Below are 13,681 nucleotides of genomic sequence, written 5' to 3'. Positions count from 1 at the left end.
TCCTAAAGGAAAACAAAATTTTTAGAATTTAATTAATTATATGTTTTATAAAGTATAAGGTTGTTTAAAAAAAAAAAACCTGAAATCACTGTAGCCGGGTACCCATGCGATCGCATGGGATTCTCACTATCCCTCCATGCGATCGCATGGAGAGTAAAATCAGGCCTGATACATACAGCTTGCTGCTCTGCTTTCTCCACAAAACACACACAACATACACGAAAATACTCTCAAATCTTCATCAAAATTCACCAAAATCCACTGTAATTCGTCATTTTTCTTGCTCTAATCATACCTAGATTCTCATTCTTCAGCAAAATGGTAAAAATTACACCCCTAAACTCATAAATTTGCTAGTTTTTGTGATAATTACTAATATTTTACCTAATGCAATTTTGTTAATTTCTAGTGTAATTAGTGTTAAATTATTAGTATTTGATGCATGTATAACCTAGATTGATGCTATTTAACATGATTTTAAGCCAAAAACTTCAAAAATTTTAGAAATCTAGGGTTTGTGTTCTTGAGCAATTTGGGGCTTTTTGATATAAACAGGTTATGGCCGATTTTTGTCATGAATTATTGCTAAATTGAGTAGTGTAACATGTTTAGGTAGTTAAATGATCCAAACATTGATCCTAAACATGATTTTTGGAGATCAAAGTGGACTTTTTAAGTCCAAAATTCATGAACTTGATTAATTTGATGTAATTGCCATTTGAGACTTGTTTAATTATTAGTAATGACTATTTTGACATGTTATTTGAGTTAAATGCTTATGAACTTTGTATACATTTTCATATGTGCTTATTTGAAAAGTGTAGAATTGTGAAAAATTGTGAAAATGTGTATAAGTTTAATTTTGATTTAACATGTTATAGTGATTGTTTTAAGTTGTTATTTTGCTAACACTAATGCATATTTGGATGCAAAAATTTTGTGTTTAATGTGTTTTGCAGAAAGCCGATACGGGAGGTTCAGGAGCATCATCATCTAGACGACCAGCACCAGCACCAGCACCAGAACCAGAACCAGAAATGCAACACGAACAAGAACCACAACAAGAACCACAACAACAGCCTGATCAGCACATACCTTATTATGATCCGGTACAGTTTGTTGATGATTTCATAGTATTCCCAATGAGGCCGCCAGTAGAATTCCCAACGATTCCTGAGCACACTCTGCATCCTAATCTGAGATTTGATAGGAGATGGAGAGATTACGAGACATATCAAAGGAACAAATTCAAATTGGTAACAAAAAATGTAGAGGTGCCAAGGGTAATCGATTGGGTTCCTTTGGAAACGGTCCATCTAGCTGACCGTGTTAGACAGCTTTTAGTTCAAAGGTATGGCAATTCTTTTTTTACAGATTGGGAACGTCTTTTCACCATTCGTAGACCTGTATATAAGGAATGGTGTGTTGAGTTGATGAGTACTGTATCACTTGATACAAATATAGTTAGAATAGATGATAGAAGATTTCTTAGGTTTATCCTTGGCGGTAGGATGTACAGAATGTCCATGCTGGACATGGCCAGGGCTTTACAGATATATACTCCTGGTGAGTTGCTACTACCCGATTGTACAAAGTTGATTCATTATGGTGAAAGGGTAGATAGCAACTTTGACGCTGACGCCATTTGGAGGCGTATGTCACATTTTGATGTTTTTACACGAGCAGGAGGACACTCCTATATACATATTGACAGAGCCGAGCTTCGTATTATTCATAGATTTTTGGCTAACTCGATTACACAGAGAGGTCACAATAAAGAAAAAAATACCTTACATGATTTATTCTACCTAAAGTGTATTCGGGATCCTAGAAGCTCTGTCAATATCCCTTACTGTGTTGCTTTTTATTTATCTAAAATGGTAGAGGGAATGCAGGACGGGAGTATAATAGGAGGAGGTATTTTTGTTACTCTCATTGAAGAGTATTTAGGTGTTGATAGGAACCAAGGGGGTCCATTACAGCTTTGTAGAGAACAGGTTGAGCCCTTAGGATTGAAAGTTTATGTGGGTGCTAAGGTATTGAAAATTAGACGTAACCAGGCAGTACCCTATGAGGGACCTCATCCACACGTAGAAAGGGGCTCAGACGAGGAAATGGAGGAAGCGGAAGACATTAGGGATGTCTTTCGAGATGCTATTCTTGACGTCCACGTTCGCATAGATGAGGAATCAATGACGAACGCGGTCAGACATAGTATGTATGAGTAGTGGAACTCCGAGCGAGTATACGAGGATTATAGGTGACGCCAACACGATAGCTGGTTAGTTCATCAGCACCAAATCATGAGCCAGCTATCATACCAGGTACCAAATAACTATGTACCTACTCAACCTGCTTATTTTCCGCCACACAGCCCTGAGATCCGACCACCCTTTAACCGGTATGACTATAACCAAGTCTATCAGAACACCTATAACCAACAATGGAACCCACCTGATGAGATGAACTGGAACCCATATCCAGACTGATTTAGTTCCATTTGGTTATTTTTATGATTTTTATGTTTTTATCTTTTTAATTATTCATGTTTAAACTTATGTTATTAGATATATTTGTGTAATTTTTATCATTTTTATTATTATTGTGTACTAATATTTTACATTTAGGATTTGAAAGTGGGATATTAAGTCCCATTTCAAATTGCCATGCATGTTTATATTTGTATGTATGTATATTGTCGATTGTACAAAACAGGGTAAAACAGCGCATTTTCAAAGACTGGCATTAAGTTCAGCAAAAGCTAGTTTTGACGACAAAACAAAAAACAAATGTGATGTAACAACAAGAAGGAATGAACAAATGATGTGCACCATTTATCATTCAGCAAACAAACGCCAATATGTTTGGAAACTTTGGTAAAATTTAATCATTTTTCTACGCTAATCACCCTCAATAATTTAAATTGTTACTGATTTCTTGCAAATGAGGGCATTGCAAGATCTTAAGTGTGGGAAGGGGTTAAATTCTTTCAGATTTTTAAATTTTTTACTTTAAACACTTGGTTACCATTAAAAATACTAGTAACGTAGTAGTTGTATTAGAATCTAGTGCTCTCTCTGATAATAAAGAACAGCCCTAGTCTTATATACTGACTACCCAATTCTAGTAAAAATTTTCAAAATTTTCAATTAAATGAACTCAAAATCATGTTTATACATATTTATGAACGATAAAACTAGGTGTTAACACCGAAATTATTGTTACCTCGGAAAAGACATAAATTGAGAAACAAACCAAAATGTTAAAATTCATTTAAAATGGAATAGAGGACAATAAAAAAGAAAATAAAAGCCAAGTGTGGGAAAAATTACCAAGTTATCTTAAACATATGTCACATATTTCTGTAACAAATAATTGAAGATACTTTTGCTTTGGACTAAACTAAATAGTTTTACCCGATTTACTGTAATATATTTGAAAGAAAGATGGATCTACACGATGAATCAATTCCATCATTAAAAGGAAGTAAAGTCTTCCGTAAAAGAAACGCGCTTCTTGATTTAGGTCATGAAGTTGTCGTCCAGACCAGCTGTAGGTTGACGAAAAATCTAGAAAAGTCATCTCTAAAATCAGCAGGAAATCCATGGACCTCATCATCAAACAGGGTCGCCATGTGGTCAGACTTATCCTAACCATGAGAGGATCTGTCTCGTAAAATGGGGAAGGCGCCGTGCAAATTAGCTTGATAAGACTAATGAATCAGACCCCCAGAAAGGATAATCTCCTTAAAGATAAAAAATCAGCTTTTAAGCCTGATATTACTCAATCCTTGAGATTGACTTTAAAGATTGAGAATTACAAACTCATTGAATTCGATGATATCTAAACTCGAGCTTGAACGAGAAAATATTTTGATCAAAATTAAAACCGATTTGTTTTCTGAAAACCCATTTTTCAATGCGTTCATTACCATTGAACGTAAAATTCTAGGAATTCATTAGGTCACCTGAACCAAATCGGGTGTCAACCGTAAGAACGGTGGTTGCATAGCATGGTCAAAGACAGGACCTTGTGCCAGACCGAAAAATTATAAGGGTGAGCTTTACTATTGCTCCTACCAAGGGTAGTAATTGCGTCCGACATGTTATAGACCATAATTAAAATCATGTCAGGGGACATTGCCTTAACAGTTGCTTGTTCAACGCTTTCCTTTACAACCGGAAGGTAGTTTACCGAAAGGTAATATTCGGAGCAAGTATACTGGACGTGTTGCTTTCCCAATACAAGGATAGCAAGTGGGTGACACAAAATCGTAAGTTTTGAGCTAAAATTTTCAAATATGAAACCCATCAAACTCACAAAAAGAATTTGCAAACACCGGTGAAGGGTTATTTCGGAAAACTTATCTAGGGTAAAAGCTAGATTGAATTTTCAAAAAGATCAAATGTTTTCATAAAGATCCAATTTCTTAAAGGATCTAAATTTTTATAGTCATATGGGACTGTAAACCACATCGTTACTACCATTTTTTATACCGCCGTAAAGAAATCACTGATGTACAAAGTGTGAAGAATAAAGAAGTAATTCTAGTATTTCAAGACGATATTGCTTGAGGACAAGCAACGCTCAAGTGTGGGAATATTTGATAATGCTAAAAACGAACATATATTTCATAGCATTATCCCTCAAGAAAGACAAGCTTTTAGTTACAACTGTTCTATTTACAAGTGATATTCGTTTAAATAATAAAAGGTGAAGACAAAAGACAGATTCGACAAATTGAAGACGCAAACGACCAAAAAGCTCAAAAGTACAAAATACAATCAAAGAGGTTCCAATTATTGATAAGAAACGTCTCAAAATTACAAGAGTATAAGATTCAAAACGTAAAGTACAAGATATTAAATTATTCGCAAGGACGTTCAAAAATCCGGAACCGGGACCAGAGTCAACTCTCAACGCTCGACGCAACGGACTAAAAATTACAAGTCAACTATGCACATGAATATAATATAATATATAATTAATTCTTAAAATTAATATATATATTATATTATATTTAAAAACCGTCGGCAGAAGAAAACAACCAAATGTGGCTCTCCCCAGCTAGCCATGCGATCGCATGGCTTTGAAGGGCAAAGTTCATGCGATCGCATGAGGCTCTTTTCCAGCTCACAAGGCCTATAAAACACGAGCTCTGGTGCATATATGATATATCTTTCTCTTTATCTCGTAAACATATATATATATATATATATATATATATATATATATATATATATATATATATATATATATATATATATATATATATATATATATATATATATATATATATATATATATATATTATAATTTTAATTTTAATTTTAATTCTAATAATAAGGGTATGTTAGCGAATGTTGTAAGGGTGTAAGTCGAAATTATGTCCGTGTAACGCTACGCTATTTTTAATCATTGTAAGTTATGTTCAACCTTTTTAATTTAATGTCTCGTAGCTAAGTTATTATTATGCTTATTTAATCCGAAGTAATCATGATGTTGGGCTAAAAATATTAAAATTGGGTAATTGGACTTTGTACTATAATTGGGGTTTGGACAAAAGAACGACACTTGTGGAAATTAGACTATGGGCTATTAATGGGCTTTATATTTGTTTAACTAAATGATAATTTGTTAATTTTAATATAAAGATTTACAATTGGACTTCCCTATAAATAACCATATACACTCGATCGGACACGATGGGTGGGGTATTTATATGTACGAATAATTGTTCATTTAACCGAACACGGGAATGGATTAATAGTCACTAGAATTATTAAAACAGAGGTGAAATTATGTACAAGGACACTTGGCATAATTGATAACAAAGTATTAAAACCTTGGGTTACACGCAGTCGATAACCTGGTGTAATTATTAAACAAAGTATTAAAATCTTGTTACAGTTTAAGTCCCCAATTAGTTAGAATATTTAACTTCGGGTATAAGGATAATTTGACGAGGATACTCGGACTTTATATTTATGACTGATGGACTGTTATGGACAAAAACCAGACGGACATATTAAATAATCCAGGACAAAGGACAATTAACCCATGGGCATAAAACTAAAATCAACACGTCAAACATCATGATTACGGAAGTTTAAATAAGTATAATTCTTTTATTTCATATTTAATTTCCTTTATTTTATATTTAATTGCACTTCTAATTATTGCACTTTAATTTATTGTTATTGTATTTAATTGCACTTTTAATTATCGTACTTTTTAATTATTGTATTTTATTTCATCGCACTTTTATTTATCGCAATTTCATTATTGTTATTTACTTTATGCTTTAAATTAAGTTATATTTATTTTTATTATTTTACATTAGGTTTTAACTGCGACTAAAGTTTTAAAATTGATAAACCGGTCATTAAACGGTAAAAACCCCTTTATAATAATAATATTACTTATATATATATTTGTATTTTTATAAAATAAAACTAATATAGCGTTAAGCTTTGATTAAAAGATTCCATGCGGAACGAACCGGACTTACTAAAAACTACACTACTGTACGATTAGGTATACTGCCTATAAGTGTTGTAGCAAGGTTTAAGTATATCCATTCTATAAATAAATAAATATCTTGTGTAAAATTGTATCGTAATTAATAGTTTTTCCTGTAAAAATATAAGCTATTTTATATACACCTCGCATAACATCACTACTACACATAACTTATTTGGATGATACCCTCCACACCTTAGACATTTATTGTTCTGATTGTTGTAGCCATTGTTGTTATTGATTTGGTTGTTGTTGCGATTGTTATTGTTGTTAGGACGGTTATTGTGGTTGTTGTTGTTGTTGGGATAGTTTTTTTTGTTGCGAAAAATGGGGCGATTGTAGTTGTGATTGCTGTGTTGGTTGTTGAAGCGATAGTTACTGTTGTTTTGTTGGTGACTCTTGTCACTATTTTCTTCCCACTTCCTCTTGACTTGTTTCGTGTTGGCTTCTTCGGCCGCCTGCTCTTTAATTCTTCCCTCAATCTGATTTATGAGTTTATGAGCCATTCAACTTGCCTTTTGTATGGAGGCGGGCTCGTGTGAACTCACATCTTCTTGAATCCTTTCTGGTAACCCTTTTACAAATGCGTCGATTTTCTTTTCTTCATCTTCGAACGTTCCCGGACACAATAGGCACAACTCTGTGAATCGTCGTTCGCACGTGGTAATATCAAATCCTTGTGTTTATAACCCTCTAAGCTCTACCTTGAGCTTATTGACCTCGTTTCTGGGACGGTACTGCTCGTTCATCAAGTGCTTGAATGCTGACCACGATAATGCGTAAGCAGCATCTTGTCCCACCTGCTCGAGATAGGTTTTCCACCATATTAACGCAGTACCTGTGAAGGTATGCGTAGCGTACTTTACTTTGTCTTCTTCAGTACATTTACTTATGGCAAACACCGATTCAACCTTTTCAGTCCACCGTTTTAATCCGATTAGACCCTCGATTCCATCGAATTCCAAAGGTTTGCAGGCAGTGAATTCTTTGTAGGAGCATCCTACACGATTTCTTGTGGAATTAGTTCCACTGCTAGAACCAGAGTTATTGTTATTATTTTGTATTGCGGCCTGCACTGCGGCTATGTTCGCAGCAAGGAAAACACGGAAGTCTTCCTCGCTCATGTTCAAGTTCTGACGAGTAGTCGGTGCCATTTCCTTCAAACATAGCCAAAAGAATTAAGTTAATCATATAGAATATTAAGAGTAGTCAATAGTATTTCGTAGCATAATATGAACTTATTTATAAAAGCTTTTTCTTCATATTAGCGTTTTATAATTTTCCATTCGGGTAGTACCTACCCGTTAAGTTCATACTTAGTAGCTAATATACAATTCAACTACTACAATTCTATATGAAAAACTGATTACAATAATATTTCATGTTCAAACTTATATACAATATTTTACAAACTTACAATACCGCTATATTACATATAGCATAAAATATAGCACACAATATCTTTGATACAAGGCAATTGTGAAGACAATTCTAGTTAATACGCAAGTCGTTCAGCAAAAGCAATAAAGACACGTAATTCATAAGTCCATAAACAAGTCATGCATTCGGGTTTTACTAGTATTATTTCCCATCCTTGGTCTTGTGGAAAATAACCGTTGTGGTTGTTGGCAAGACAGCATATTGTAACGTCGTCAAAAGGACGAGGGTTACGTAATGCCCAACAGCCCCGTAACAATCTAAAAACCTTATTTCTCACCCCAACTACAAAATCCGTCACTTGTGGGAATGTTTTATTTAACAGTTGCAATCCGATGTTCTTTTTCTCAATTTGGTGAGAAGCGAACATCACTAACCCGTAAACATAACATGCTTCTTTATGTTGCATGTATGAAGCTCTTTCTAAAGAACGAAGTCCTATGTTAGGATATGTGGAGTCAAAATAGGTTCTCAACCCGTAGCGTAAAATTGTATCTGAGTTTCCCGCATTTAATGCCTTAAAGAAAACACGGCGTAACTTAAAGTCTCCCCAATGTGATATACCCCATCTTTCAAAAGAAAGCCTTTTATAAACTAAGGCATGCTTGGAACGTCTTTCAAATGTTCGACAAACTAATTTCACCATAAATAATTGTGCCGATGAATTCTGACCGACTCTAGACAAGATTTCATCAATCATTTCTCCGGGTAGGTCTTCTAAAAATTTTTGGTTGTCTATCCTTAACGTCCATTGTGTGTTTTTATACTATAAAATAGACAAGGATTTGATTTGTAAAAGATAACTAACAAACAATACAAGCAATTTTTACATATAACATAAAAATACAAGCACGCTACAATACATATATTACACAACATGATTACAATTCTTTATTCTGACTCACTCGTTTCTTCCTCCTCGAACTTGGTTCGTTTTGTTAACTTCCTAGGGATATATGGTGCTCCTCTAATGCGAGCCGTCGTTCTCACAAATGGTTTAGAAAAACCTGGTGGCTTAGATGTTCCCGGGTTATAGTGAAAGTTTAAGAAATACGGGTGTTTACGGTACACCTCGTCAGGGTATTTCATGTTAACGTAGAGTTCATCGGGGTTGGAATTAGGTTTCTCTATTTTGATGTCTTTTCCCTTATTATTTTCTTTTGCTTTTTTAAATTGGGTCGAGGTAATTTCTATAACATCATTGGAATCCTCATCGGGATCCGATTCATCAGAAAATTGGTAATTTTCCCAATATTTTGCTTCCTCGGCGGAAACACCATTGACCATTTTTAACTTTGGTCCATTGGTTGAGGATTTTCTTTTATTTAACCATTTTTCTGTAGTTATTAATATTTCTTCCTCCGGAACCTCTTCTTCTTCCGGTTCCTCTTCTTTCGGTTCCTCCTCTTCCGTTTCCTCCTCTTCCGGTTCCTCCTCTTCCGGTTCTTCCTCGGGAATTTGTGAATCTTCCCAAAATATATTCGACTCTTCATTATTATTAGGTGAGTCGATGGGATTTGTACTAGAGGTAGACATCTATCACACAATATCAAACACGTTAACAGATTAATATATCACATAATATTTACATGTTAATAATATATAGTTTCCAACAAAAAGTGTTAAGCAATCGTTTTTAAAGAAAACACGGTCGAAGTCCAGACTCACTAATGCATCCTAACAAACTCGGTAAGACACACTAATGCAATTTTCTGGTTCTCTAAGACCAACGCTCGGATACCAACTGAAATGTCCCGTTCATATCGATTATAAACGTTCCATATTAATTGATTTCGTTGCGAGGTTTTGACCTTTATATGAGACGTTTTTCAAAGACTGCATTCGATTTTTAAAACAAACCATAACCTTTAAAATATTACGACGATTATCAAATAATGATAATCTAAAATATAGCGTTTTCACACGACCATTACATAATGGTTTACAATAATATTACACAACAATATATGTCTTCGAATGCAGTTTTTAAACAATATAATACAAGCATGCTGACTCAAACTCTTGTCCATAAATTAGCATGCAACAGCGGAAGCTCTTAATAATCACCTGAGAATAAACATGCTTTAAACGTCAACAAAAATGTTGGTGAGTAATAGGTTTAACCTATATATCAAATTGTAATAATAGACCACAATATTTCATCTTTCAATAACATGCAATCTGCATAAAAATCATTCATATGGTTGAACACTTGGTAATCGACATTAACAAAATCCATCTAGAATATCCCCATATATAAATATCGAAGTACTAAAGCAGTTCAAATTCTCTGACTGGGGTGTGTCAAAGCCCATAGATCTATCTTTAGGATTCGCGTTAATTGGTGGCAATTATAATAAATGCCAATTCTTAGGCTACCAAGTTCAACAAGGGCGATATCCGGTATAACGATTCAACATAGAATGTAGTTTCAATACTTGTGTCTATTTTGTAAATCATTTTCAAAACTGCATGTATTCTCATCCCAAAAATATTAGATAGTAAAAATGGGACTATAACTCACTTTCACATATTTTTCCTTCGTCGGGAAATAAGACTTGGCCACGGGTCGATTCACGAACCTATAACAATTATGTACATATATATCAAAGTATGATCGAAATATATTCACAACATTTTTTATTACGTTTTAATGATTTAAGTTTGTTAAGTTAGCAGTCCAACGTTAGTAATCTGCAACTAGTTGTCCACAGTTAGATGTACAGAAATAAATCAATATATATTATCTCGAATCAATCCACGACACAGTGTATACAAGTCTCAGGCTAGATCATAACTCAAAGTATATATATTATTTTGGAATCAACCTTAACCCTATATAGCTAACTCTAGCATTACTGCATATAGAGTGTCTATGGTTATTCCCAAATAATATATATAGATGGGTCGATATGATATGTCAAAACATTGTATACATGTCTATGGTATCCCAAGATTACATAATATATGTTAGAATACATGTATAATACAATATAAATTAGTTAAGTTATGATTTGTATAGATTTGTTACAAATTTCACGTAGCTACAACAAGCAAAATTATCCAATCTTGTTTTACCCATAACTTCTTCGTTTTAAATCCGTTTTGAGTGATTCAAGTTGCTATGGTTTCATAATGAACTGAAATTTATGATAATAAACAGAAAACATATAAGTTTATAGTCGGAAATACAGGTTACAAGTCAATATTGTAAGAGGTAGTCATTTCAGTCGAAAGAACGACGTCTTGATGACCATTTTGAAAAACATACTTCCACTTTGAGTTTAACCATGATTTTTGGATATAGTTTTGTGTTAATAAGAAAAATCATTTTCCCAGAAGAACAACTTTTAAATCAAATTTTATCATAGTTTTTAATTATCAAACCCAAAACAGCCCGCGGTTTTACTACGACGGCGTATGTCCGGTTTTACGGTGTTCTTCGTGTTTCAAGGTTTTAAATCATTAAGTTAAAATATCATATAGATATAGAACATGTGTTTAGTTGATTTTAAAAGTTAAGTTAGAGGGATTAACTTTGTTTGCGAACAAGTTTAGAATTAACTAAACTATGTTCTAGTGATTACAGGTTATAATCTTCAAATAAGATAGTTTTATATATACGAATTGAATGATGTTATGAACATCATTACTACCTCAATTTTAGTAGGTAAACCTACTGGAAGTGATAAGAAATGATCTAGCTTCAAAGGTGAAAGGACCCATCCTAATCCATCCGGACGAAGTCCATATCGATTATAAACGATGCACAACAGTTGATTACATCGCGAGGTACTTGACCTCTATATGAAACATTTTACAAACATTGCATTAGTTTTTGAAAAGACAATCTTTCATTACATCGAAAGTTGACAGCATGCATACCATTTCATAATGTATCTACTATAATTAACTTAATAATAATCTTGATGAACTCAACGACTCGAATGCAACGTCTTTTGAAATATGTCATAAATGACTCCAAGTAATATCTCTAAGATGAGCAAATGCACAGCGAAAGATTTCTTTCATACCTGAGAATAAACATGCTTTAAAGTGTCAACCAAAAGGTTGGTGAGTTCATTAGTTTAACACAAATAATCATTTCCATCATTTTAATAGACCACAAGATTTCATATTGCCAATTCTCATGAACATACATCCCATGCATAGAGACGAAAATCATTCATATGGATTGAACACCTGGTAACCGACATTCACAATATACATATAAGAATATCCCCATCATTCCGGGATCCTCCTTCGGACATGATATAAATTTCGAAGTACTAAAGCATCCGGTACTTTGGATGGGGCTTGTTGGGCCCGATAGATCTATCTTTAGAGTTCGCGTCAATTAGGGTGTCTGTTCCCTAATTCTTAGATTACCAGACTTAATAAAAGGGGGCATATTCGACTTCGATAATTCAACCATAGAATGTAGTTTCGATTACTTGTGTCTATATCGTAAAACATTTATAAAAGCAGCGCATGTATTCTCAGTCCCAAAAATATATATAAAAAGGGAGTAATGGAACTCACCTAATGTATTTTGTAGTAAAAATACATATGACTATATTGAACAATGCAGGGTTGACCTCGGATTCACGAACCTATATCATTTAGATATTTATTAATACACATAATTGTAACTGAACAATTATATATATATATATATATATATATATATAAATTTATTAACGATATCATTTGTATATTAATAATACATATATATATATATATATATATATATATATATATATATATATATATATATATATATATATATATATATATATATATATATATGTGTGTGTGTGTTTCATATATTCATTTTGTTATTTAAAATATTAATTTTCGTTATGTTATATGTATTAAATATATTTTTAACATATATATATGTTTATTAATAATAGTAGTTATAATAAAACCAAAATAATATTAATAGTGGTAAAAAAAATGATAGTAATTATAATACTTAATATTACTAATGAGATAATAATATTAATAATTCTATAAATGATAATTATAATGATATTAATAATTATAATTGTAAAATATTAATTTTACTATTAATGATAGTTATGTTACTGATTTTAGTAATTAAATAATAATAATATTTGTGATAATACAAATAATAATACTTGTGTTAATATTAACAATTTTAATACTACTATTTATGAAAATAATAATAATTTTTATTATTTTTCCTAATGATAATAATAATAAATACAATTAAGATACTTATAATAATTATTATAATACTAATAATAACAATAACAATAATAATCACAATAATAACAATAATAATAATAAACATAATAACAACTAATAATAAATTTAATAAAAATGAAATTAAGAATATATACCCCATTAAAAGCCTTTTCTAATAAGGATTGCTCCATAAGAGACTCGAACCCGTGACCTCACATTAATCCAAAAACAACCCACACCACTCCTCTACCCCAGCTTTTCTAATTATAATCCCAGCCTAATACTATTTAATCCCATCTTTCGGCCCAAGTAGCAATTTATTTAATTACTCGGCCCAACTGCACAAATATTAGTTTTCAGCCCAATAGACAAGTATTAGTTTTTGGCCCAACGGAAGAGCTAGGTATCGGCCCAACACTTCCTTTTGGCAATAGTTCAGCTTCCCTTGAAAAGAAAAAAAAATGAGAATCGCCTAGGCCTAGTTTCGAACTTATGACCTCTCGTTTAA

Source organism: Rutidosis leptorrhynchoides, chromosome 3 (assembly GCF_046630445.1).
Source record: "Rutidosis leptorrhynchoides isolate AG116_Rl617_1_P2 chromosome 3, CSIRO_AGI_Rlap_v1, whole genome shotgun sequence".
NCBI lineage: Eukaryota > Viridiplantae > Streptophyta > Magnoliopsida > Asterales > Asteraceae > Rutidosis > Rutidosis leptorrhynchoides.
The sequence above is the reverse complement of the archived record's forward strand: the minus strand, read 5'-3'. Positions refer to the sequence as shown.